Source organism: Mustela erminea, chromosome Y, assembly GCF_009829155.1.
Source record: "Mustela erminea isolate mMusErm1 chromosome Y, mMusErm1.Pri, whole genome shotgun sequence".
Taxonomy (NCBI): domain Eukaryota; kingdom Metazoa; phylum Chordata; class Mammalia; order Carnivora; family Mustelidae; genus Mustela; species Mustela erminea.
Genome location: NC_045636.1, coordinates 320,635 through 344,550, shown reverse-complemented (window position 1 = coordinate 344,550; position 23,916 = coordinate 320,635). Strand labels below are relative to the sequence as shown.

The 23,916-nt window shown below is 39.2% G+C and overlaps 1 pseudogene; it reads left to right on the top strand.

Moving 5' to 3' along the window:
• The first annotated feature begins 845 nt into the window (after positions 1–845).
• On the top strand, positions 846–10,635 carry LOC116583889 (annotated as a pseudogene).
• The last annotated feature ends 13,281 nt before the right edge of the window (positions 10,636–23,916 follow it).

The window sequence follows — 23,916 nt, the reverse complement described above, 5'->3', positions numbered from 1 at the left end:
CTTCAGAGCTGTCAGTCATTAAAACCAGTGTTTCCTGATACAGACAGCAGTATGACTGTATCCACAAGGATTGATTCTGGGGCAAAGAAGCCCTACATGGAAAGTATATAGAGTACAATGACCCATTTATGAATTCTACAAAATTAAAGCTAGTATAAGGTGACATGAGAAAGAACAATAGTTATGTGGGGACAGGATAAACAAGGGAAAGGGAATGAGGAATTCCAGGAGTAATGCTGAAAATTTTAGGGAGAATTGGTACACTCACTGTCAACAATGTTGATTGTGACACCTATGTTTGTTATATTACACACTCCGTAGGTGGGCCATTCATCTTGTCAAATGTACACATCGATCTTATTATAGGTAATAACAAAGGTGATCCTGGAGGAACGCAGAGAGAATGGAATGTTAAAGACATGAAAATACACCTACACTATACAGATTTACTCTGCATTTACAGTAAACTATAAAATAAGAAAAATCAATCTATCCCCATTACAGGATGGGTTCCACATTCCTTATAACTTGACACTCTGCCCTGCATTGATTTGGGGTGGAAGGCAGCAGCTCCTGTGAGGGAAGCACTGATCCTGGGGTCCATCTCACCCCATATGTGTTCATGGACACCTTACCAACCCAAGTATACACACTGGAAATTTAAATAATAATTTTTTTCTCAAAATTAGTCATTAACACTTAATTAAAGGCATTACAACAACTTGGGTCACTGCCTCTCTGTCAGAATAGATCCCCTAATATATAGTCTAAGGACATTCAAATATGGCATTCCCTCTGCTGATTTAACCAACACAGCCACGATCCTACAGCTGGGATAGGAACCACAGGCCCAGGATACTAAGGTGTTCATTCAGTGATCAGGACAGAACACAGAGGACTGAGCATGGAATTTGTGCTGGGTTGGGTTTTCCTTCTTGCTATTTTAAAAGGCAATTTATGGAGAAAAAAATGAGTACATGAGTGGATATGAGTGAGAGAAACATTGGGTGTGTGACATTTTCTGGACCAGCATGTCTTGTATTTGCAGGTGTCAAGTGTGAGGGGCAGCTGGTGGAGTCTGGGGGAGACATGGTGAATCCTGGGGGGTCCCTTAGACTCTCCTGTGCAGCCTCTGGATTCACCTTCAATAGCTACAACATGAACTGGTTCCGCCAAGTTCCAGGGAAGGGCCTTTAGTGGGTCGCATGGATTAGCTATGATGGAAGTAGCACAAGCTATGCAGACTCTGTGAAGGGCCCATTCACCATCTCCAGAGACAACGGCAAGAACACGCTGTATCTGCAGACGAACAGCCTGAGAACTGAGGACATGGCTGTGTATTACTGTGTGAAAGACACAACGAGGGGCCCTCAGCGTGAGCCAGGACAGAAACCTCTCTGTTGACACAGGATGTGCTGAGCTTTAGGGGCACTCAGTGCACCAGAGAGTGCTCAGGATCCACAGAGCAGAGATCAGACTCAGGAGCAGATGCAGTGGAGTAGGGCTTCCTTTGAGATCAGGGATTTCCTCTCTAGACTCTCAGCTGTCCACAGGGATATTTAATTTTGTTTTCTTCCATCTCTAATACCTCGTTTTCTCCATGAAGCCAACCACAAGAATATATGAACATTGGGATACAAATGGTTCTTCTTTTCACTATATCTGTATCTTTGGGGTAAATACCTAGTAGCGCAATTACAGGGTCATAGGGAAGCTCTATATTTACTTTCTTAAGGAATTCCCACACTGTTTTCCAAAGTGACTGCACCAACTTGAATTCCCACCGACACTGTAAGAGGGCTCCTCTTTCTCCAGATCCTCTCCAACATATGTTGTTTATTTTCTTGTTAATTTTGACCATTATAACTGGTGTAAGGTATTATCTCAATGTGATTCTCATTTGAATCTCCCCAATAGCTAATGATGATGAACATTTTTCATGTGTCTGATAGCCATTTGTATGTTTTCTTTGGAGAAGTGTCACTTCCTGTCTTCTGCCCATTTTTTGACATGATTATCTGTTTTTTGGATGTTGAGTTTGTGAAGTTCTTTATAGACCTTGGGTATCAGCTCTTTTGCTGTAATGTATTTTGTGAATATCTTCTCCAGTTCTGTGGTTTACCTCTTTGTTTTGTTGACCATTTTCCTTGCTGTGCAGAAACTTTTGATCTTGATGAAATCCCAAAAGTTTATTTTCACTTTTGTTTTCCTTTGCTTTTGGAGACGTCGTGAAAGCAGTTGTTGTGGTCAATGTCAAGGAGGTTACTGCCCATGATCTCCTCTAGTATTTTGATATGTTGTTAAATCACATTAAGATATTTTATCCATTTCAAGTTTCTCTTTGTGTGTGGTATAAGAAAATGGTCAAGTTTCATTATTCTACACAGAGCTTTCCAAATTTCCCAGCACTATATATTGAAGAGATTGTCTTTTTTTTTTCCTCTCACTGGTTATTTTTTTCTGCTTTGTTGAAAATTATTTGATCATAGAGTTGAAGGTCCATATCTGGGCTCTCTATTCTGTTCCACTGGTCTATGTGTCTGTTATTAGGCCAGTACCATGCTGTCTTGGTATCACAGCTTTGTAGTAAAGCTTCAAATCAGGCAACATGATGTCACCAGTTTTGTTTTGTTTTGTTCTGTTTTGTTCTGTTTTTTAAACATTTCCTTAGCAATTCGTTGTTTCTTTTTTTAAAGGTTTTATTTATTTATTTGACAGACAGAGATCCCAAGTAGGCAGAGAAGCAGGCAGAGAGAGAGGAGGATGCAGGCTCTCCGCCAAGCAGAGAGGCTTATGTGGGACTTGATCCCAGGACCCTGAGATCATAACCTGGGCCAAAGGCAGAGACTCAACCCACTGAGCCACCCTGGTGTCCCTTGGGGTCTCTTCTGATTCCATACAAATTTTAGGATTATTTGCTCCAGCTTTTTAAAAAATACCGGTGGAATTTTAATCAGAATGGCATTTAAAGTATACATTGCTCAAGGAAATATAGACATTTTAACAATGTTTATTCCTCTGATCCAAGAGCATGGAATGGTCTTCCATGTTTTTGTGTCTTCTTCAATTTCTTTCATGAGTGTTCTGTAGTTCCTCCAGTACATACTCTTTACCTCTTTGGTTAGGTTTATTCCCAGGTATCATAGGGTTCCTGGTGCTATAGTAAGTGGAATCGATTCCCTAATTTCCCTTTCTGTATTTTCATTGTTAGTGTATAAGAAAGCCACTGATTTCTGTGCATTGACTTTGTATGCTGCCACGTTATTGAACTGCAGTATGAGTTCTATTATATGGGGGAGTGGAACATTTGGGGTTTTCCATATAAAGTATCATGTCATCTGAGAAGAGAGAAAGTTTGACTTCTTCATTGCCAATTTGGATACCTTTTATTACTCTTTGTTGTCTGATTGTTCTTGCTAGGACTTCTAATACTATGTTGAACAAGAGTGGTGAGAGTGGGCATCCTTGTCGTGTTCCTGATCTCAATGGGAAGGCCGTGAGCTTTTTCCCATTGAGGATGATATTTGCTGTGAGTCTTTCATAGATAGATTTTATGAAGTTCAGGTAAGTTCCCTCTATCCCTATAGTTTGAAGCGTTTTAATCAGGAATGGATGCTGGATTTTGTCAAATGCTTTTTCTGCAATAATTGAAAGGATGATGTGGTTTTTCTCTCTTCTCTTATTGATTTGTCTATCACAGTGATTGATTTGGGAATGTTGAACCACCCTTGTAACCTAGGGATGAATTCCACCCAATCATGGTGGATAATGTTTTTATTTATATTTCATTTTTTTAAAGATTTTATTTATTTATTTGACAGAAATATCACAAGTAGGCAGAGAGGCAGGCAGAGAGAGAGAATGGAGCAGGCTCCCTGCTGAACAAAGAGCCAGATGTGAGGCCTGACCCCAGGACCCTGGGACTATGACCTGAGCTGGGGGCAGAGGCTAGAGGCTTTAACCCACTGAGCCACCCAGGTGCCACGGGGATAATCTTTTGTTTTTTTTATTAATTTATATTTTTTATTTTCAGTATAGCAGTATTCATTATTTTTTGCACCACACCTAGTGCTCTATGCAATCTGTGCCCTTTCCAATACCCACCACCTGGTACCCCGAACTCCTACTCCCGCCCCTTAAAACCCTCAGATTGTTTTTCAGAGTCCATAGTCTCTCATGGTTCACCTCCTTTTCCAATCTCCCCCAACTCTCTTCTCTTCTCTAACTCCCCTTGTCCTCCATGCTATTTGTTATGCTCCACAAATAAGTGAAACCATATGATAATTTACTCTCTTTGCTTGACTTATTTCACTCAGCATAATCTCTTCCAGTCCCGTCCATGTTGCTACAAAAGGTGGGTATTCATCCTTTCTGATGGAGGCATAATACTCCATAAGGTATATGGACCACATCTTCCTGATCCATTCATCCGTTGAAGGGCATCTTGGTTCTTTCCATAGTTTGGCGACTGTGGCCATTGCTGCAATAAACATAGGGGTACAGACGGACCTTATTTTCATGACATCTGCATCTTTGGGGTAAATACCCAGGAGTGAATGGCAGGGCCATAGGAAAGTTCTATTTTTAATTTCTCCATACTGTTCTCCAAAGAGGCTGCACCAACCTGCATTCCCACCAACAGTGGAAGAGGGTTCCCCTTTCTCCACATCCCCTCCAACACATGTTGTTTCCTGTCTTGCTAATTTTGGCCATTCTAATTGGTGTAAAGTGATATCTCAATGTGGTTTTAATTTGAATCTCCCTGATGGCAGGTGATGATGAACATTTCTTTCATGTGTCTGATAGCCATTTGTATGCCTTCATTGGAGAAGTGTCTGTCCATATGTTCTGCCCATTTTTTGATATGATTGTCTGTTTTGTGTGTGTTGAGTTTGGGGAGTTTATTATAGATCGTGGATATCAACCTTTTGTCTTTACTGTCATTTGCAAATAGCTTCTCCCATTCCGTGGGTTGCCTCTTTGTTTTTTTGATTGTTTCCTTTGCTGTGCAGAAGCATTTGATTTTGATGAAGCCCCAAAAGTTCATCTTCGATTTTGTTTCCTTTGCCTTTGGAGACATATCTTGAAAGAAGTTGCTGTGGCTGATATCGAAGAGATTACTGCCTATGTTCTCCTCTAGGATTCTGATGGATTCCTGTCTCATGTTAAGGTCTTTTATCCATTTTGAGTTTATCTTGGTGTACAGTGTAAGAGAATGGTCGAGTTTCATTCTTCTCCATATAGCTTCCCAGTTTTCCCAGCACCATTTATTGAAGAGACTGTCTTTTTTGCACTGTAATTTTTCCCCTGTTTTGTTGACGATTAATTAACCATAGAGTTGAGCGTCCATATCTGGGCTCTCTACTCTGTTCCACTAGTCTATGTGTCTGTTTTTATGCGAGTACTATGCTGTCTTGGTGATCACAGCTTTGTAATAAAACTTGAAATCTGGTAGCGTGAAACCCCCCATTTTATTTTTGTTTTTCAACATTTCCTTAGCAATTTGGGGTCTCTTCTGATTCTGTACAAATTTCTGGATTATTTGCTCCAGCTCTTTGAACAATACCTGTGGAATTTTGATCAAAATAGCATTTAAAGTATAGATTTCTCTAGGCAGTATCGACATTTTATCGTTTATTCTTCTTCCCATCCAAGAGCATGGAATGGTCCTCCATCTTTTTGTGTCTTCTTCAATTTATTTCATAAGTGTTCTGTAGTTCCTCGAGTACCATTCCTTTACCTCTTTAGTTAGGTTTATTCCCATGTATCTTGGGTTCTTGGTGCTATAGTAAATAGAATTGATTCTCTAATTTCCCTTGCTTTATTTTCATTGTTAGTGTATAAGAAAATCACTGATTTCTGCACATTGATTTGGTATCCTGCCATGTTGCTGAATTGTTTTATGAGTTCTAGTAGTTTGTGGGTGGAGTCTTTTGGGTTTCCCATAAAAGAATAATGTCATCTGCAAAGAGAGAGAGTTTGACTTCTTCATAGCCAAATTGGATAGCTTTTATGTCTCTTTGTTTCTGATTGCTGTTGCTAGGACTTCTAATACTATGTTGAACAAGAGTGGTGAGAGTGGGAATATTTGTCAGGTTCCTGATCTCAATGGGAAGGCTGCAAGCTTTTTCCCATTAAGGATTATATTTGCTGTGTGTCTTTCCTAGATAGATTTGATGAAGTTCAGGAATTTTTCCTCTATCCCTATAATCTGAAGCGTTTTAATGAGGAACGGATGCTGGATTTTGTCAAATGCTTTTTCTGCATAGATTGAGGGGACCATGTGGTTCTTCTCTCTTCTCGTATTAATTTGTTCTATCACATTGATTGATTTGCGAATGTTGAACCATCCTTGTAACCCAGGGATGAATCCCACCTGGTCATGGAGGAAAATCTTTTTAATGTGCTGTTGGATACTGTTTTCTAGCATCTTGTTGAGAATCTTAGCATCCATATTCATCAGTGATATTGGTCTGAAATTCTCCTTTTTGGTAGGGTCTTTGTCTGTTTTGGGGAGTCAGGAAGTTTTCCTTCTGTTTCAATTTTTGAAACAGCTTCAGGAGTATAGATGTTATTTCTTCTCTGAATGCTTGGTAGAATTCCGCAGGGGATCCATCAGGTCCTGGGCTCTTGTTTTTTGGAGGTTTTTGATCATCGCTTCAATCTCGTTACTAGGTACTGGTTTATTCAAGTTGTCAATTTCTTCCTGGTTCAATTTTGGGAGTTTATAGTTTTCCAAGAATGCATCCATTTCATCTCAGTTGCTTAGCTTATTGGCATATAACTGTTAATAATAAGTTCTGATGATTGTTTCTACTTCCATGGTGTTCATTGTGTTCTACTGTATCTCTGGTTACTACCTCATCGATCTCAGCTCTAATCTTGATTATTTCCCTTCTTATGTGCGGCGTTGGTTTAATTTGTTGTTGATTCTTCAGTTCTTTAAGGTGTAGAGACATCTGCTTTGTTCTGGATTTTTCTATTTTTTTTTTTTTTTGAGGGTGGCTTGGATGGTTATGTATTTCTCCCTTAGGACCGCCTTTGCTGTATCCCACTGGTTTTGGACCAAAGTGTCTTCATTCTCATTGGTTTCCATGAATTGTTTCAATTCTTCTTTGATCTCCTGGTTGATCCCAGCATTCTTAAGCAAGGTGGTCTTTAGCTTCCAGGTGTTTGAGTTCCTTCAGAACTTTTCCTTTTGATTGAGCTCCAGTTTCAATGTATTGTGATATGAGAATATGCAGGGAATAATCTCAGTCTTTTGGTATCAGTTGAGTCCTGATTTGTGACCCAGTATGTGATCTATTCTTGAGAAGGTTCAGTGTGCACTTCAGAAGAATTTGTATTCTTATTTTAGGGTGGAATGTTCTGTACATATATGAGGTCCATCTTGTTCAATGTGTCATTCAATGTTCTTGTTTCTTTATTGACTATCTGCTTCAAATATATGTCTATTTCTGAGAGAGGTGTGTTAAGATTTCCAACGATTAGTGTATTCATATCAATATGACTCTTTGTCTTGAGTAACAGTTTTCTTATGTAATTGGCTGCTCCCATATTGGGGGCATAGATATTTACAATTGTTATATCATCTTGGTGGATAGTCCCTTAAGAATGATGTGGTGTCCTTCTGTATCTCTGACTACAGTCTTTAGTTTAAAATCTAATTTGTCTGATATGAGAACCGCTACCCCAGCCTTCTGTTGAGGCCCATTGGCATGAAAGAATCTTCTCCATATCTTCACTTTCAGTCTGGATGTATCTTTAGGTTCAAAATGGGTCTCTTGTAGACAACATATGGATGGGTCCTGTCGTTTTATCCAGTCTGCAACCCTGTGTTGCTTTATGGGTGCATTTAGGCCATTCACATTGAGAGTGATTATTCATAGATATGTTTTAATTGACATCGTGTTATCTTTGAAGTTTTTCTTTCAGTAGATTGTCTCTATATTTCTGTGCAATGCTATTTTGGGGCTTTTCCTCCTTTAAAGAAGGAGGAATATTTATTTTAATATCTATATTATATTAATTTATATTAATTAATTAATTTATATTAATAATTTATATTAATATTTCCTGCAGTGTCGGCTTGGTGGTTACATAGTCTTTTAAGACTTGCTGGTTTTGGAAACTCTATCTCTCCATCCATTTTGAATGTCAGATTTGCTGGATAAAGTGTCCTTGGCTGCATGTTCTTCTCATTCAGTGCTTTGGATATATCTTGCCAGCCCTTTCTGGCTTGCCAGGTCTCTGTAGACAGGTCTGACATTATTCTGATGGGCTTTCTTTGTACATAAAGATCTTTTTTGTCCTCGCTGCTTTCAAGAAGTTCTGCCTACAGTTATAATTCTTCATTCTTACTATTAGGTGTCTCGAGGATTTTCAAAAATCTGTAATCTTTGGGGGAAACCATTCGGCCTATAGTAAATGAACGCTTGTTCCATTCTCGGGATTTGGAAAATTTTCATGAAGAACTTGTTCCACAATATCTTCTAGACATCTTTCTTTCTCCTCCCCTTCAGGGATTCCAATAATTCTGATGTTGGAACATTTCATGTCATCATTTGTTTCCCTGATTTTGTTTTCGTGGCTTCTAAGCTGTTTGTTCCAGGCTTACTCCTGATCCTTTCTCTCTATCTGTTTGTCCTCCAGATCACTAATTCTATCTTCTCTCTCAGTTACCCTAGCTTGAGAGAATTTAGATTAAATTGGAACTCATTGAGAGCATTGTGAAGCTCATCCCTGGTAGCTTTCAGCTCTTCCCTAATATTGAAAACATAATCTCTGTTCGTTTTCAGTTCAGCCCTAATCAATTCTGTTTGGTCACACATGGCTTTCTCCAACCTAGCTATTGCTTGAATAATTGCTAGCCTGAATTCTCTTACCGACATATTGTCTATGTTGATAGCCGTTAGCTCTGTTGCAGAAGGTCCATCCTCTGTATATTTCTTCTGTTGGGCATCCCTCCTCCTAGTCATTTTGGTGTGAGATGGCTGAATGGGTGTAGCTGGAGGTATCGACCGTGGTGCAGTCAAGGTGCACCCTGGAACACTTCTGAGCAATCAGGGTTCCCCACCCAAATGAGAGGAAAAAGAATAGGTAAAGAAAAAAAAGAGAGATTGAGAGAGACAGGAACAAAAGATGAGATAAAAGAGAAGGTTCAACCCAAATGGGCCCCAAGGTATGATTTATGAAGTATACAAACAAAAACAGACAAAGAAAAAGACTGATAAACGTATATGACAAGAGAAAAAATATATATATTTGCATATATATACATGCAAATAAAGGAAGAACCTCGTCAAAAAGAACCTCGAGTGTAAGATTTATATACTATCAGGACAAACACAAAAACACAGAAATACTGGTGGAAGAAAAAGATGGGATAGTGTTTGTAAATTCTCAGTGTGGGTGAGGACGGTTGTTTTGATTCTTCCTGGATGTATCTTGATATCTTTATTAAAGGACTCAACTTTCCTAAGATAAGGGGGGATTAGGAATTGGTTTACCTATAGGGGGGCGTTGATTGGGGAAAGGGGATTACCTTGAAGTTTAACTCTATATGAATATTAGAAAATAAAAATTAAAAAGGAATAAATTAGACTAAACTAAACTAAAAATAAATATAATAAATTTAAAAAATAGAAATGCAAAAGGAAAACACAGGTGTATGTATCAAAATGTTCAGGTTAAAAAGTTATTATGTATTTTGATGTACTGGACATCTCACTGTGACTGTAAATAGATTAAAAATTATCTATATAATAATAAAAATTATCTATATAAAAAAATGAGCCAGAATAGTGGGAACGATTTAATAATAAAAATTGTCCTATGGGGACGCCTGGGTGGCTCAGTTGGTTAAGCAGCTGCCTTCGGCTCAGGTCATCATCCCAGCATCCTGGGATCGAGTCCCACATCGGGCTCCTTGCTCCGCAGGGAGCCTGCTTCTCCCTCTGACTCTGCCTTCCAGTGTCTGCCTGTGCTCGCTCTCACTCACTCTCTGACAAATAAATAAATAAAATCTTTTAAAAAAAATTGTCCTATGAAGTAGTGGTGGTTGTTCTCTTTTCGTCTTTTGTTTTTTTCCTTTCCTGGTTGGTTTTCTGGGGGAGGGGCCTGCCACGTGGGTTTTCAGTCAATGATGTTCTCAGAGTTAAATCCTCCCGCTCCCTTCAAGGGTGTGGAATCTGAGGAAACTGGTTTTTTCAGGCTTTTGTTTTCTGGAGGTTTTTACATTTGTTCACTTTTGTTTTTCTCTCTCACCTTGATCCTCAGAGTCTGAGTCGTTTTTGTAGGTTTAGAGGAAAGCAAACTGCACCCTGAACTCCCTCTCAGAGAGAAGCTTCAGTCTGACTGCAGAGCCCAAATAAATCCCCCCTTGGCCGCTGGCAGAGCAGGTGCCCAGTCGCGGTCCCTGGGGACTCAGGATTTTTGCTTGTACCCAAAACCATGGCAGTGGTGGCTGTCTGGGCAGCTCCAGACTGCCAGGGAAGTTCCAAGTAGCGATTGCACACTGAGATTTTCCTGCTGGCCTGGGCTTGGAATGCCTGGTCTTTCTGGTCCAAGAGCACCAGACTGGCGCCTGTATGCACCTCTCTCAGGGGAGAGTGTGAGTCACAACTCAGACTCTGATGGCATGACAGGGTACTCATGTGGGGACTGCAACAAGGCTGTGCTTCTGTTGGCTGTCAAGGCTCCCAGCCCCTCACGGGAGCCAGGCACCATGGGCTCTCAGGCTCCCTGGTGGTTCAGGGACCAAGACCTGGTTTCTCTGCCACATTCTCTCTGGCTCTGTGCCAGGGATGGCTGTCCTGGGTCTGGGGACTTAAGCCCCTGACCCTAACACCCCAATTCCCGCAATTTCCCCCCAATGATCCTTTGCTCTTTTTGAGTGCTTCCTACCAGACTCCGGAGTTAATGCTGGTTCCCAAGTGCAGGGCACTCTCGTATTGGGATATTACATTCCAATGAGTCACCTCTGGTGACTCCCTCCCCCTTTTGTTTATCTTCCGATATCAGTCCGACTTTTCCACTCGCTTTACCTGCCCATGGTGTCTCCTGTTCCGGTAGATATCCAGACGTGTATAATCCTGATCTCAGGTTGATTTTGTGGGTGATTGGAGTTCTTTGAGAAGTAATCATCTCAATTTAGGGTACAGGTTGAAAGGGCGCCTCATCCTACTTCCCCCATCTTGTCTCCCTCAGTGGATAATCTTTTTTTTTTTTCACGCATAGTATTTTATTTTTTCTTAATTTTTTCAATTTATTTATTTTCAGAAAACAGTATTCATTTTTTTTCACCACACCCAGTGCTCCATGCAATCCGTGCCCTCTATAATACCCACCACCTGGTACCACAACCTCTCACCCCCCGCCACTTCAAACCCCTCAGATTGTTTTTCAGAGTCCATAGTCTCTCGTGATTCACCTCCCCTTCCAATTTACCCCAACTCCCTTCTCCTCTCTAACACCCCTTGTCTTCCATATACACTGTGGAGTATTATGCCTCCATCAGAAAGGATGAATACCCAACTTTTGTAGCAACATGGATGGGACTGGAAGAGATTATGCTGAGTGAAATAAGTCAAAGAGTGAGAGTCAATTATCATATGGTTTCCCTTATTTGTGGAGCATAACAAATATCGTCGATAATCTTTTAATGTAATATTGGATCTTGTTAGCTTGGATCATGTTGAGAATCTTATCGTCTATGTTCATAAGGGATATTAGTCTAAAATTCTCCTTTTTGGGTGAATCCCTTGCCTCTTTTGGGGATCAGCGTAATTCTGGCTTCATAAAAAGAGTCTGGATGCTTTCCCTCTGATCCAATTTTTGAAACGGCTTCAGGAGAATTGGAATTATTTCTTCTTTGAAAGCTTGGTAAAATTCCTCAGGGAATCCATCTGGTCCAGGGCACTTGTTTTTTCAGAGGTTTTTGATCACTGCTTCAATCTCATTATTAAATATTGGTCGAATCAGGTGTCAATTTCTCCCTGCTTCAGTTTTGGTAGTTAATTGTTTTCAAGGAATGCATCTATTTCATCTAAGTTGCTTAACTTATTGGCATATAACTGTTGATAATAACTTCTGATGATTGTTTCTACTTCCTTGGTGTTAGTTTTGATCTCTCCCTTTTCACTCATAATTTTATTAATTTGGGCCTTCTCTCTTTCCTTCTAGATTAGTTTGGCCAATGGTTTATTGATCTTATTGATTCCATCAAAAAAAAAAAGCTTCTAGTTTCATCAATATGTTCTCCTGTATTTCTAGTTTCTTTCTCATTGATCTCTGCTCTAATCTCGATTATTTCCCTTCTTGCATGTGGAGTTAGCTTAATTTGTTGATTCTCCAGTTCTTTAAGGTGTAGAGACAGCTGGTTTATTTTGGGTTTTTCAATTTTTTGGAGGGAGGTTGGATGGCTATATATTTCCCCCATAGGATGCCCTTTGTTGTATCCCATAGGTTTTGGACCGAATTGTCTTCATTCTCATTGATTTCCATGAATTTTTTAAGTTCTTCTTTGCCTTCCTGGTGGATCCAAGCATTCTCAAACAAAGTGGTCTTTAGCTTCCAGGTGTTTGAGTTCCTTCCAAACATTTCCTTGTGGTTGAATTCCATTTTCTAAGCTTTGTGATCTGAGAACATGCAGGGAATAATATCAATCTTTTGGTGTAAGTTGTGCCCTGATTTGTGACCCAGTAGGTGGTCTAGAGCTCAGAGACGAGAAACTGGAGTCTCATCTGTGCTCTCTCTGGCAGCAGTGATCTCCAACCAGTGCCATCCTTGTTGTGGGGTAGGCCCATGCCCATGGCCACCTGATTCCAAGAGTTGCCCTTTAAGTTCTTTTGCTCTTTTTGAGGGTTTTGACCAGAATCCAAGTTAATTCTGGTCCCAGATCACAGGGATTGCTTTTGGTGGCTCCCTCCTTCTTCTGTTTATCCTCTGATGTCAGTCCAAGCATTCCCACTCTGCCTTACCTCTACACTGGTGTCTTCTGCACCTTTCAAGATCCAGAAGTGTATAGTCCTACAACTCAGGCTTATTTCATGGGAATTCAGAGTGTTCTGGTAGAGATATAGTTCACTTTGCAGACTACTTGAAATGGTCTCCTACTTCACCATTTTGCCCCTCTTATTTTTTTTTTAAATTTATTCTTTTGTTTTAATTTGCCTTTATTTTTTCAATGGTGGCTTCTGAGCACTCTGGATTTTGCTAGGGTGCATCCTGCTTGGGTCTTAGTTGATATTTTTGAATTGAACCATTCACTTAGCCATCATGGACAGATGACAAGGAGGAGGAAATCCCAACAAAAAAGTATCAGAGACACTGGTCTAAAAGCAGATACATAGATCAATGGAACAAAATAGAAAGTCCATAAATCATCCCTCAACTCTATGGTCAACTAATCTTTGACAAAACAGGAAAGAATGTCCAATGGGAAAAAGACAACCTATTCAGCAATGGTGTTATGAAAGTTGGACAGTCACATGCAGAAAAATGAAACTGGATCATTTCCTAAACCACACACGAAAATAGACTCCAAAGGGCTGAAAGAGCTCAATGTGAGAAATGAATCCATAAAAATCTTTGATGAGAACACAGGCAGCAACATCCATGACCTCAGCCACAAGAACTTATTTCTAGAAACATCACCAAAGGCAAGAGAATCAAGAACAAAAATGAAGATCAAAAGCTTTCTCACAGTAAATGAAACAGTTAACAAAACCAAATGTCAACTGACAGCATGGGAGAAGATATTTGCAAACAACATATCAGATAAAGGACTAGTATCCTAAATCTATAAAGAACTTATCAAACTCAACACCCAAAGAACAAATAATCTAATAAAGAAATGGTGCAGTCACGTTGAAAAATAGTGTGGAGACATCTTAAGAAATTAAAAATAGAGCTTCCAGATAGTGCTACAATTGCACTACGGGGTATTTACCCCAAAGATACAGATGTAGTAAAAAGAAGGGACATCTGTACCCCAATATTTATAGCAGCAATGGCTACATTCACCAAACTCTTAGAGGAACAGAGGTGCCCTACAACAGATGAATGGATAAAGAAGATGTGGTCCATATATACAGTTAAATATTACTTAGCCATCAAAAAGGACAAACACTTACCATGGATGTGGATAGAACTGAATAGTATCATGCAAAGTGAACTAAGTCAATCATATATAGACAATCACCACATGGTTTCACTCATATGTTGAATATAAGAAACAGGGAAGAGGATCATAAGGGGCCAGAGGGAAAACTGAATGGGAAGAAATCAGACAGGGAGACAATCCATAGGAAACTCTTAGCTCTGGGAAACAAAATGAGAGTTACAGATGGGAGTGGGTAGTGGGATGGGGAACCTGGGTGATGATAAAGGAGAACAGGTGTTGTGTAAGCACTGAGTGTTATACACAGCTAATGAGTAATTGAACACTGCACCAAAAACTAATGATGTACCATAAGTTGACTAATGGAACAAAATAATAAAAAAGCCCTTGTTTCCTCATTGATCCTTTGTTTAGATGATCTGCCCATTGCTGTCTACAAGAGATTCATTTTGAACCTGTTAAATATCCCTACTATTACTGTACTATTATCAATGTGTTTCTGTATTTTATTATTAGTTGCTTTATATATTTGACTGCTCCCAAGTTAGGGGCAAAAATATCAACAATTTTTGGAACTTGTTATTGGATAGACACTTTTATTATGATACAGTGCCCTTCTTCAACTCTTATTACTTCATCTATAAATACTATTTGTCTGATATAAGAATGGCTACCCTAACTTTTTTTGTGTGTGTCCACTGGCATTATCAATAGTTCTATATATCTTTACTTTCAAACTGAAAGCGTCTTTGGTTCTAAAATTAGTCTCTTATAAGAAAATGTTGGGTCTTGTCCCCTATGATCTGGAACATGACAGAGATGTCCACTCTCACCACTGTTTATCAAGACAGTACTGGTGGCCTAGCCTCAGCAACCAGAAAACAAAAAGAAATAAAAGGCATCCAAATTGGGGAAGTAGAAGTCAAACTTTCATGCTTCACAATGTCATGAAACTCTATATAAAAATCTCCCAAAATTCTGGCAAAATATTGTTAGAACTGATACAGACATTCAGCAAAGTGGCAGTATATACAATCAATGAACAGAAGTCAACTTCATTTCTATACACTAACAATGAGGCAGAAGAAGGGAAATCAAGCAGTTGATTCCCTTGAAAATTGCATGCACACAAAAGGATACCTAGGAATAAACCTGAAAAAAAAAGAGGTAAATGATCTGTACTCTAGAAAGTATAGAACATATTTGAAATAAATTAAGAAAGACAAGAAATTGAAAAAGAATTCCATGTTTTTCAAGCCTTGATAAAGCAGGAAAAAATAAAGAATTGAAAAAAAATATAGTCCCTTCAATAAATGGTTTTGGGAATGTTTGATAACAACATGCAGAAGAATGGAACTGGACAATTCTCTTACACCATACATAAAGAAGAACTCAAATAGATGAAAAACCTGAATGTGAGGCAAGAATCCATCAAAATCCTAGAGAAGAATTCAGGCCACGACGACTTTCATCTCAGCCACAGGGACTTATTGTGAGACATTCCCATATGCAAGAGAAACAAAAGCAAAAATGAACCATTGGGACTTCATCAAGATAAAACCTTCTGCCAGCAAAAGAAAGAGTCAACAAAGTGAAAAGGCAACCTCCTAGAGTGAGAGAAGATATTTACAAGTGTCTTATCAGATAAAGGGTTATTATCCAGGATCTATAAAAAACTTATCAAAGTCAACACCTTAAAATACCCAAATAATCCAGGCAGGAATTGAGTAGAATGCCCATATAGATATTTCTCCAAAGATGGACAAATGGCAAACAGATGCAAGAAAAGCTCTTCATCACTTGGCATCAAGGAAAAAGATATCAAAACTACAATGAGATACCATCTCACCCAAGTCAGAACGGCTATTATTGAGTCAGGAAACATTGGTTGGCAGGGATGCAAAGAAAGGGTAAACCTCTGACACTGTTACTGGGAATGCAAGCTGGTACAGCTACTATGGAAAATAGTATGCAGTTTCTTCAAGACATTAAAAATAGATATACCCTACAACCCAGCAATTCCACTACTAGGTATTTACCACATAGTACAGATGTAGTGAAAAGAATGGGCACACACACCCCAATGTTCACAGCAGCAATGTCTACAATAGCCAAACTGAGTCAGAAGCTCATATGTCCCTCAACAGATGAATGGATAAAAAAGATGCCGAATATTGCTCAACCTCCAGAAAGGATGAATACCTAACATTTGTATCAACATGGATGTAACTGGAGGGTATGATTCTAAGTGAAATGAGTCAGGCAGAGAAAGATAATTATCACTTGGTTTCACTCATATGAGGAATATAAGTAATAGTGCAGAGAACAATAGGGGAAGGGAGGGAAACTGAATGGAAAGAAATCAAAGAGCAAGACAATTTATGAGAGACTCTGGACACTGGGTAACATGTTGAGGGTTAAGAAGGGAGGGAGAAGGGGATATGGGGTTAGGGTTAGGAGGGCATATAATCTAATGGACACTGGGGTTTAACACAACTAGTTAATCATTGAACATTACATCAAAAACTAATGATGTAAAAAAAAACTAATGATGTACTATATATTAGATAATAGAACTTGATTAAAAAACGATTAATACCTAAAATTTACAAAGAACTTATTGAACTCAACACCCAAAATCAATTTATCCAGCCACAAAATGGGGAGAACACAAGAACAAACATTATACTATACATAAATTAATTTTTAATTTTTCATTTCAAATATACTCATTCATTAGGCTGTTCCTTTAACAAAATCATTATTGATCTGTGTTTTGAAATGATGACATAATCCTGAGACTCTCATCTGCACTCCTCCTTCTCCAGGGCTCTAAGAATCGCCCCCAGGATAAACAGAAGCAGTTTTCTCCCATTATTGTCCAAGGGGTTCTCCCTCCTGAGATCTGTTAATTTCTTCATCAACTTTTCACTCCTCAATATCCTCACCCAGCTCTTGTCCCAAACACACAAGACACTTCCTTCATAGAACTTAGATTGTTAGGCCTTCATATGCCTGATACATTTTGTCAGTTACAGTAAGCCACGAGAAAATTCTAAAATCTCCATGTACTAGTCATAGTTCTCCTGAGGAACAGAACCCATATCTCATTGGCATACATCACTGGAGAATCTGAGAAACCCCATGATCTACTATCACAAGGTGGAGACCCAGGATATCCAGGGATGAAAATCTCATCAGATTCTCAGCAGGGTCTAGTCAGAGAAACTGGGGACCTGAAGGTGTAACTGCATCCAAGGGCAGGAGGTTACCAGTGTACCTGCTCAAGCATGCACACAGGAAGTAAACATGAGGGAATTCCTCCTCCCTCAACCTTTTATTCTATTCAGAACCGTAATGGATTGGATGATGCCCACGTACACAGAGACCATGGATAAGATCATCAATCTCTCCTAAAAACAGATTCACAAGGCCCCAGAGAAACAATGTTCAATCCATTCACACACGTTCCAGTCAGTTTAACACAAGAAGATGGTCCAGATGTCAGATATGGGACCATTGGGATGGTTGTGAGTGACTGGGCTTTATGCCTAGGTGTGTCCTGTCACCTGGGCTGCTTCAGGAGTCAGGCCCATGACTGATGAGGGCCTCACAGACACATTGAGTTAACCATCAGTCATCCAGCTCCCATAAACTGGGCATCCATATTTCATTGCATTAGTCACACTCATTCTGCAAACAAAGAAAATAACACAGTCACAATTTCACCATATATGATACAAGTATACCTCATACAACCAAAACCATCTAAAACCTTCCCCAGAAGAGGATGTGAAGCCCTTCAGTGGTGTTTTCTTTTCTCATTGATATTTTTCAACTTAAATATTATAATTAGTAATTAAGAATTCATAAATACAATGATATAAAGCCAACTGTATTTTTTGTTACATGGCAAATAAAAAGGATAGGGAACAACACAAACACACACACATATTTATAAAAAATAAGGAGAACATAGGCATGGTAGCTAATGTCTTCATTTTTGTAACCAGAAATTAATGAAAACTTGTATTTATAGCTGCTTTGATAATTTACCAATGTTGTATTCTCTTCATTGTTAGCTAACTCTAGAGCCTGTCCATTACTTGGCAGGATGACCATGAAGGAACTCAACTTCGCCTCAAATTTGCAAGAAGTTGCCACTGAATCAATGATGCAATCCTGTCTTCATGAGGGAATTTCTCTCATATAAAACAGCTGCTCCAGGGAGGTGGAGAACATGATAAGACTATTGAGTTCCACCTTTAACTGGTGTCTGACTATCATGCAGAAACAAATATTAACAAGGTTCAACTTTTCTTCCCCTCTCAAGAAATTGTAGGACTCTCCCCATGAGGCCACATGTGAAGGTTGGGAGAGAAAAATCAGCATAGCAGGATGGGAGGTCATGGGCACGTGGAAAATACTTCATGTGACTTACCTGTGTCTTCAGGATGTCTTAAGATACCATCATATCTTCCACCAGCCGATGGAGTATTTATTTGAATGCCCAATTTATGGCTTGGGCATTCAAATAACACACACTTCAATATGGAAAGCTCAATTTCCATGACAAACTAGTGACTCAGGCTTGAACATATAGTTCCTAAGTTCCTGGAACAGGCTTCCAGCTATTTCCAAAGGAAGAATCATGATTTGCAAACACTGGCAGGGCTTTCCTCCAAAATTTTACAGTACAAGATTGTGACTTACCTATAGGGAACTGCCACAGTTCTTAACAGCTTCTGAGGCACAAACTGGACATGGGAATGGGCATGGGGCAACCATCATCACCCCTACATCTTCCATATCAATGATGGTAGCACTAATATTAGCAGTTCTTCAAGGAACATGTATCAACATAATGTTCTATTCTTCTAGAAAGAGATAATTGTATACGTCAGTATGTTCATCCTCACAAGATATCACTACACCTCCACTAAGAATGGCTGTAATACAAAAAGCCTGACAACACCACATGCCAACAAGCATTTACATAATGTAGAACTATTATTTAAAGGAAATTTCACCTGCAGAAAGGACATATGTAATTAGATCCCATGGTAAGAGAGACGGAGAAGTCCCAGACTCTGTCCTATACAGTCTGGTGGGGATAGTGGGGTAAATCATTCTCAGGCTATTGGACAGAAAACGAAGAGAACCAGTAGATCACTTGGTGTATTGCTTAGTCCGAGAGTAGGAAAGGAAAAGAGGAGATGAGCAATTCATACAATGAGATTAAAGTAAAAGTGGTGCCTTCCTCCTTTTTATGCCTTTATTCTCTTCAGGATCTCAGTGTGTTGGAGGATACTCACCTACACTTGGAAAGGAAATCTGTTACATGGCAGGGACCCAATGCTAATCTCACCTAGAATCACACTCACTCATATGGAAATCCAAGGTTTCTCTGCAAGGTTTGTAGACTTAGCCGTAGTCTGTGCCTCTCTGTAGTGTGGAAGGATGGATTCCTCTGGGACCTCAAACTTCTAAGGGGAACAAGAAATTTGTCTTCCTTTTTCAATATCTTCCACATTTTCTTGCTTCAAAGATGGTGTGATAATTACCCAGTGCTTTATATATTGAGGCTCAAAATGGCATTTTGCTGTTGTATTTCAGAATAGCTTAAACTTTTTTTTCCTTCCTTCTCTCATTCAGTGATCCTATGATCCCAACTGATGTTTTAATGTGGAAAGCTCACTGAATATTATTTAACTAGTATATCATTTTGTACTGAGTAACTGTTGACTCCTGAAGTCCAGGTACATAATCTTACCCAGCAAGTCACACAGAGAAGAAATCATTTGTCAACAATGAGACAGGCACTTCGAGAAGGAAGTCAGAGGTGTTCCAATAGGATGAGAATTGCAGAAATAATGTTAGCTGCACTCAGTATCCCAGTGCAGTGGACATTGCTGCATTGTGAATGGTATGGCTTTATGGCAATGTTCTTGACGCACAGGATCCTATCAGGAATGCAAACTACTGTATCTGAAGACAGAACACAAGTCCTCTGCTCAACCAGCAGGGTCAAAAGGACTGATCTAAGAAAACCCAAATTGAGGTTGATCAGAACTGCAGCTGAAATTTAATTCCTCCATCTTGTCATTTTCTCTAAGATTCTACCTTCTTATGTGTGTTGCAAAAGTCAGTTATGTTTCCTCCTCCTGAAAGTAACAGTTTTGTGTAGAATAGGTCAGATAGTGTTGAGGGCTTGGTGTTTCAGAGAGATCTATGGTGTGTGCTCTGTGTTCTCTGCTGTTCTGTTTTAGCAGAACTTGTCTTCAGGCCAGTAGTCTACAGAGCCTCTCCTTGCCTGCAGTGGGCAATGTTTGGTCCTTAGCCAGAGTGTGTAAGTTTTAAATAGGTGTGCTCTGCTTGGATTGTTAAATGAGACCTAATATCACTTCCTCAGAACTGAAGCCCTGCAGAACTCACTCGTCATAAGATGTGGAGTGTGCAGGGTTCAGCCACTCTGGAAAACAAGGTGTAGATTCCCCAGATACTTAAAAGTAGAACTACACTGTGATCTAGCAATGACAGGACTGGGTATTTACACAAAGAACACAAAAAGACTACTGCACAGTGAACATCGCACCCCTATATTAGCAGCAGCATTATTTACAAAAGCCAAACTATGGGAACAGCCCAAGTGCCCACTCATTGATGAATGAAAAAGAAGAGGTGGTATGTGCAGAGAGAGTAGAACATTACTCACTCATACAAAAGAATGAAACCTTGACATTTCCAATAACTTGAATGGAGATGGAGAGTTTTATGCTAAGTGCATTACTCAGAGAAAGAAAATACATATTATTTAACTCATATGTTGAATTTAAGAAACAAAATGAATGGAGAAAGGGGGGGGAAGAAAAAGGCAAAACAAAAACAGACTCAACTACAGACAATAGACTGACGGTTACTAGAGATGTGGCAGGTGGAGGTGGGTTACAGATGTTTGTTTAATGTTAAATATATGCTATGTTATATAACAGGAATATAAGTAAAAACTTAAAAATAACTGCAAACTGAAATGCTGTCCATGCTCCTGAAATTCATAGCTTACCATCAAATGATTTTTCCATTAAACAAAGCCAATATTTTCCCAGCACCATTTATTGAAGAGATTGTCTTTTTTCCACTATATATTTTTTCCTGCTTTGTCAAAGATTATGACCATAGATTTGAGGGTCCATATCTGAACTCTCTACTCTGTTCCACTGGTCTATGCTCTTTGTAGAAGAATGAAACTCGACCATTTTCTTACACCGTATGCAAAGGTAAACTCGAAATGGATAAAAGACTCAACCTGAGGCAGGGATTCATCATAATACTAGAGGAGAACATAGGCAGTAACCTCTTTGACATCGGACACAGCAACATCTTTCAAGATATGTCTCAAAGTCAAAGGAAATAAAAGTGAAATGAACTTTTGGGACTTCAAGATTAAAACTTCTTCACAGCAAAAGAAACAGTCAACAAAACATTGAGGCAGCCCACGGAATGGGAGATGAAATTTGCGAATGAGAGTAGAGACAATGGACTGATATCCAAGATGTAGAAAGAAAAGCTCAAGCTAAACAAACACAGAAAATAATCACATCAGAAAATGGGCTGAAGACATTAACAGACTATTGTACAAAGAAGACATACAAATGGATAACAGACACATGAAAAAATGTTCATCATCACTAGCCATCAGGGAGATTCATATTAAAACCACATTGAGATACCACCTTATACCACTTAGAATGGCCAAAATTAACAAGACAGGAAACAATGTGTGTCGTAGAGGATATGGAGAAAGGGAAACCCAACACTGTTGATAGGAATGCAAGTTGGTGCAGCCACTTTGGAGAACAGTGTGGAGATTCCTCAAGAAATTAAAATTAGAGTTTCCCTGTGACCTTGCAATTGCACTACTGGGTATTTACCTCAAAGATACAGATGTAGTGAAAAGAAGGGTTATCTGTACTCCAATGTTCACAGCAACAATGGCCACAGTTGCCAAACTGGAATGAACCAAGTTGCCCTTCAATGGATGAATGGATAAAAAAGATGTGGTCTACATGTACGATGGAGAATTATGCCTCCTTTAAAAAGGACAAATACCCAACTTTGTATCGACATGAACGGGACTGGGGGAGATTATGCTGAGTGAAATAAGCCAAGCAGAGAGAGTCAATTATGGTTTCACTTATTTGTGGACAATAAGGAATAACATGAAGGACATGAGGAGATGAAGAAGAGAAGGGTATTGGGGTAAATTGGAGGGGGAATCAAACCATGAGATACTGTGGACTCTGAGAAACTATCTGAGGTTTTTGGAGGGGTGGGGGTGGGAGATTGGGTGAGACTGGTGGTGAGTATTATGGAGAGAACGTATTGCTTGGAACACTGGGTGTGATGAATAAAGAATGAATTCTGCAACACTGAAAATGAATTTTTAAAAAATATTTAAAAAGTCAAAGCTGACATTATTCAGGGATTTACTAATTACCACTTCTGTGAAACTGAATGGTTAACAAACTATCAGGTGTCCATATTCCTGAACTCCTATTAATATAAAGAGACTCATACTGGGAAACATAACTAATCCTTACATTTTTAAGGTTTTGTAGCTTGTTGGGTTATGGAGTCCATAAAATAGGCATTTTTAAATTTTGCTTCTTAACTATTCATTTGCTTTAATTTAACTATTGCATAATTGGCCTTCTGTTTAAGTCCTTTATATGTGACAGAAGAAAAGAACAATACAACTGGAATACATTAACACACTATATATATCTCAACTCTACTCAATTGAAATGGTAACACCAGGAAGCTCTTGGAAAGGTGTGGATGACATCCTATGAGGGGGAAGATAAAGGTCCACTCCTGAGTATCTGATCATGGCAGGGCTGGTCCACATGTCAGGTGTAGTGGAAGAAATGAGATTCTGTTGGAGGTACATCAGTGTGAAATCATGTGGTGTATATGCTTGTCATCATTGCATTTTACATGCCATAAAAATTTAAGATTCTATATATATGTGGGATGTATTTTTTCTAACATAAAACAATTAAGGGCAGGTATTTTTAACAGCTAACAGAAAATCTATGCTCATATATTCAGTGAATGGTTTTTAAGGTTCAGAATAACTTTTTTTTATTTCTTTTCAGCATAACAGTATTCATTGTTTTTGCACCACACCCAGTGTTACATGCAATACGTGCCCTCTATTATACCCACCACCTGGCTCCCCCAACCTTCCACCCCAGGCCCTCAGATTCTTTTCAACACTCAGATTCTTTTTCAAAGTCCATAGTCTCTCATGTTTCACCTCCCCTTCCAATTTCCCTCAGCTCCTTTCTTTTCTCCATCTCTGCATGTCCTCCATGCTATTTGTTATGCTCCACAAATAAGGGAAACCATATTATAACTGACTTTCTCTGCTTGACTTATTTCATTCAGCATTATCTCTTCCAGTCACATCCATGTTGCTACAAAAGTTAGGTATTCGTCCTTTCTGATGGAGGCATAATACTCCATAGTGTATATGGACCACTTTTTCCTTATCCATTCGTCCGTTGAAGGGCATCTTGGTTCTTTCCACAGTTTGGCTACCGTGACCATTGCTGCTATAAACATTGGGGTACAGATGGCCCTTCTTTTCACAACAACTGTATCTTTGGGGAAAATACCCAGTAGTGCAATTGCAGGGTCATAGGAAGCTCTATTTTTAATTTATTGAGGAATCTCCACACTGTTCCCCAAAGAGGCTGCACCAACGTGCATTCCTACCAACAATGGAGAGG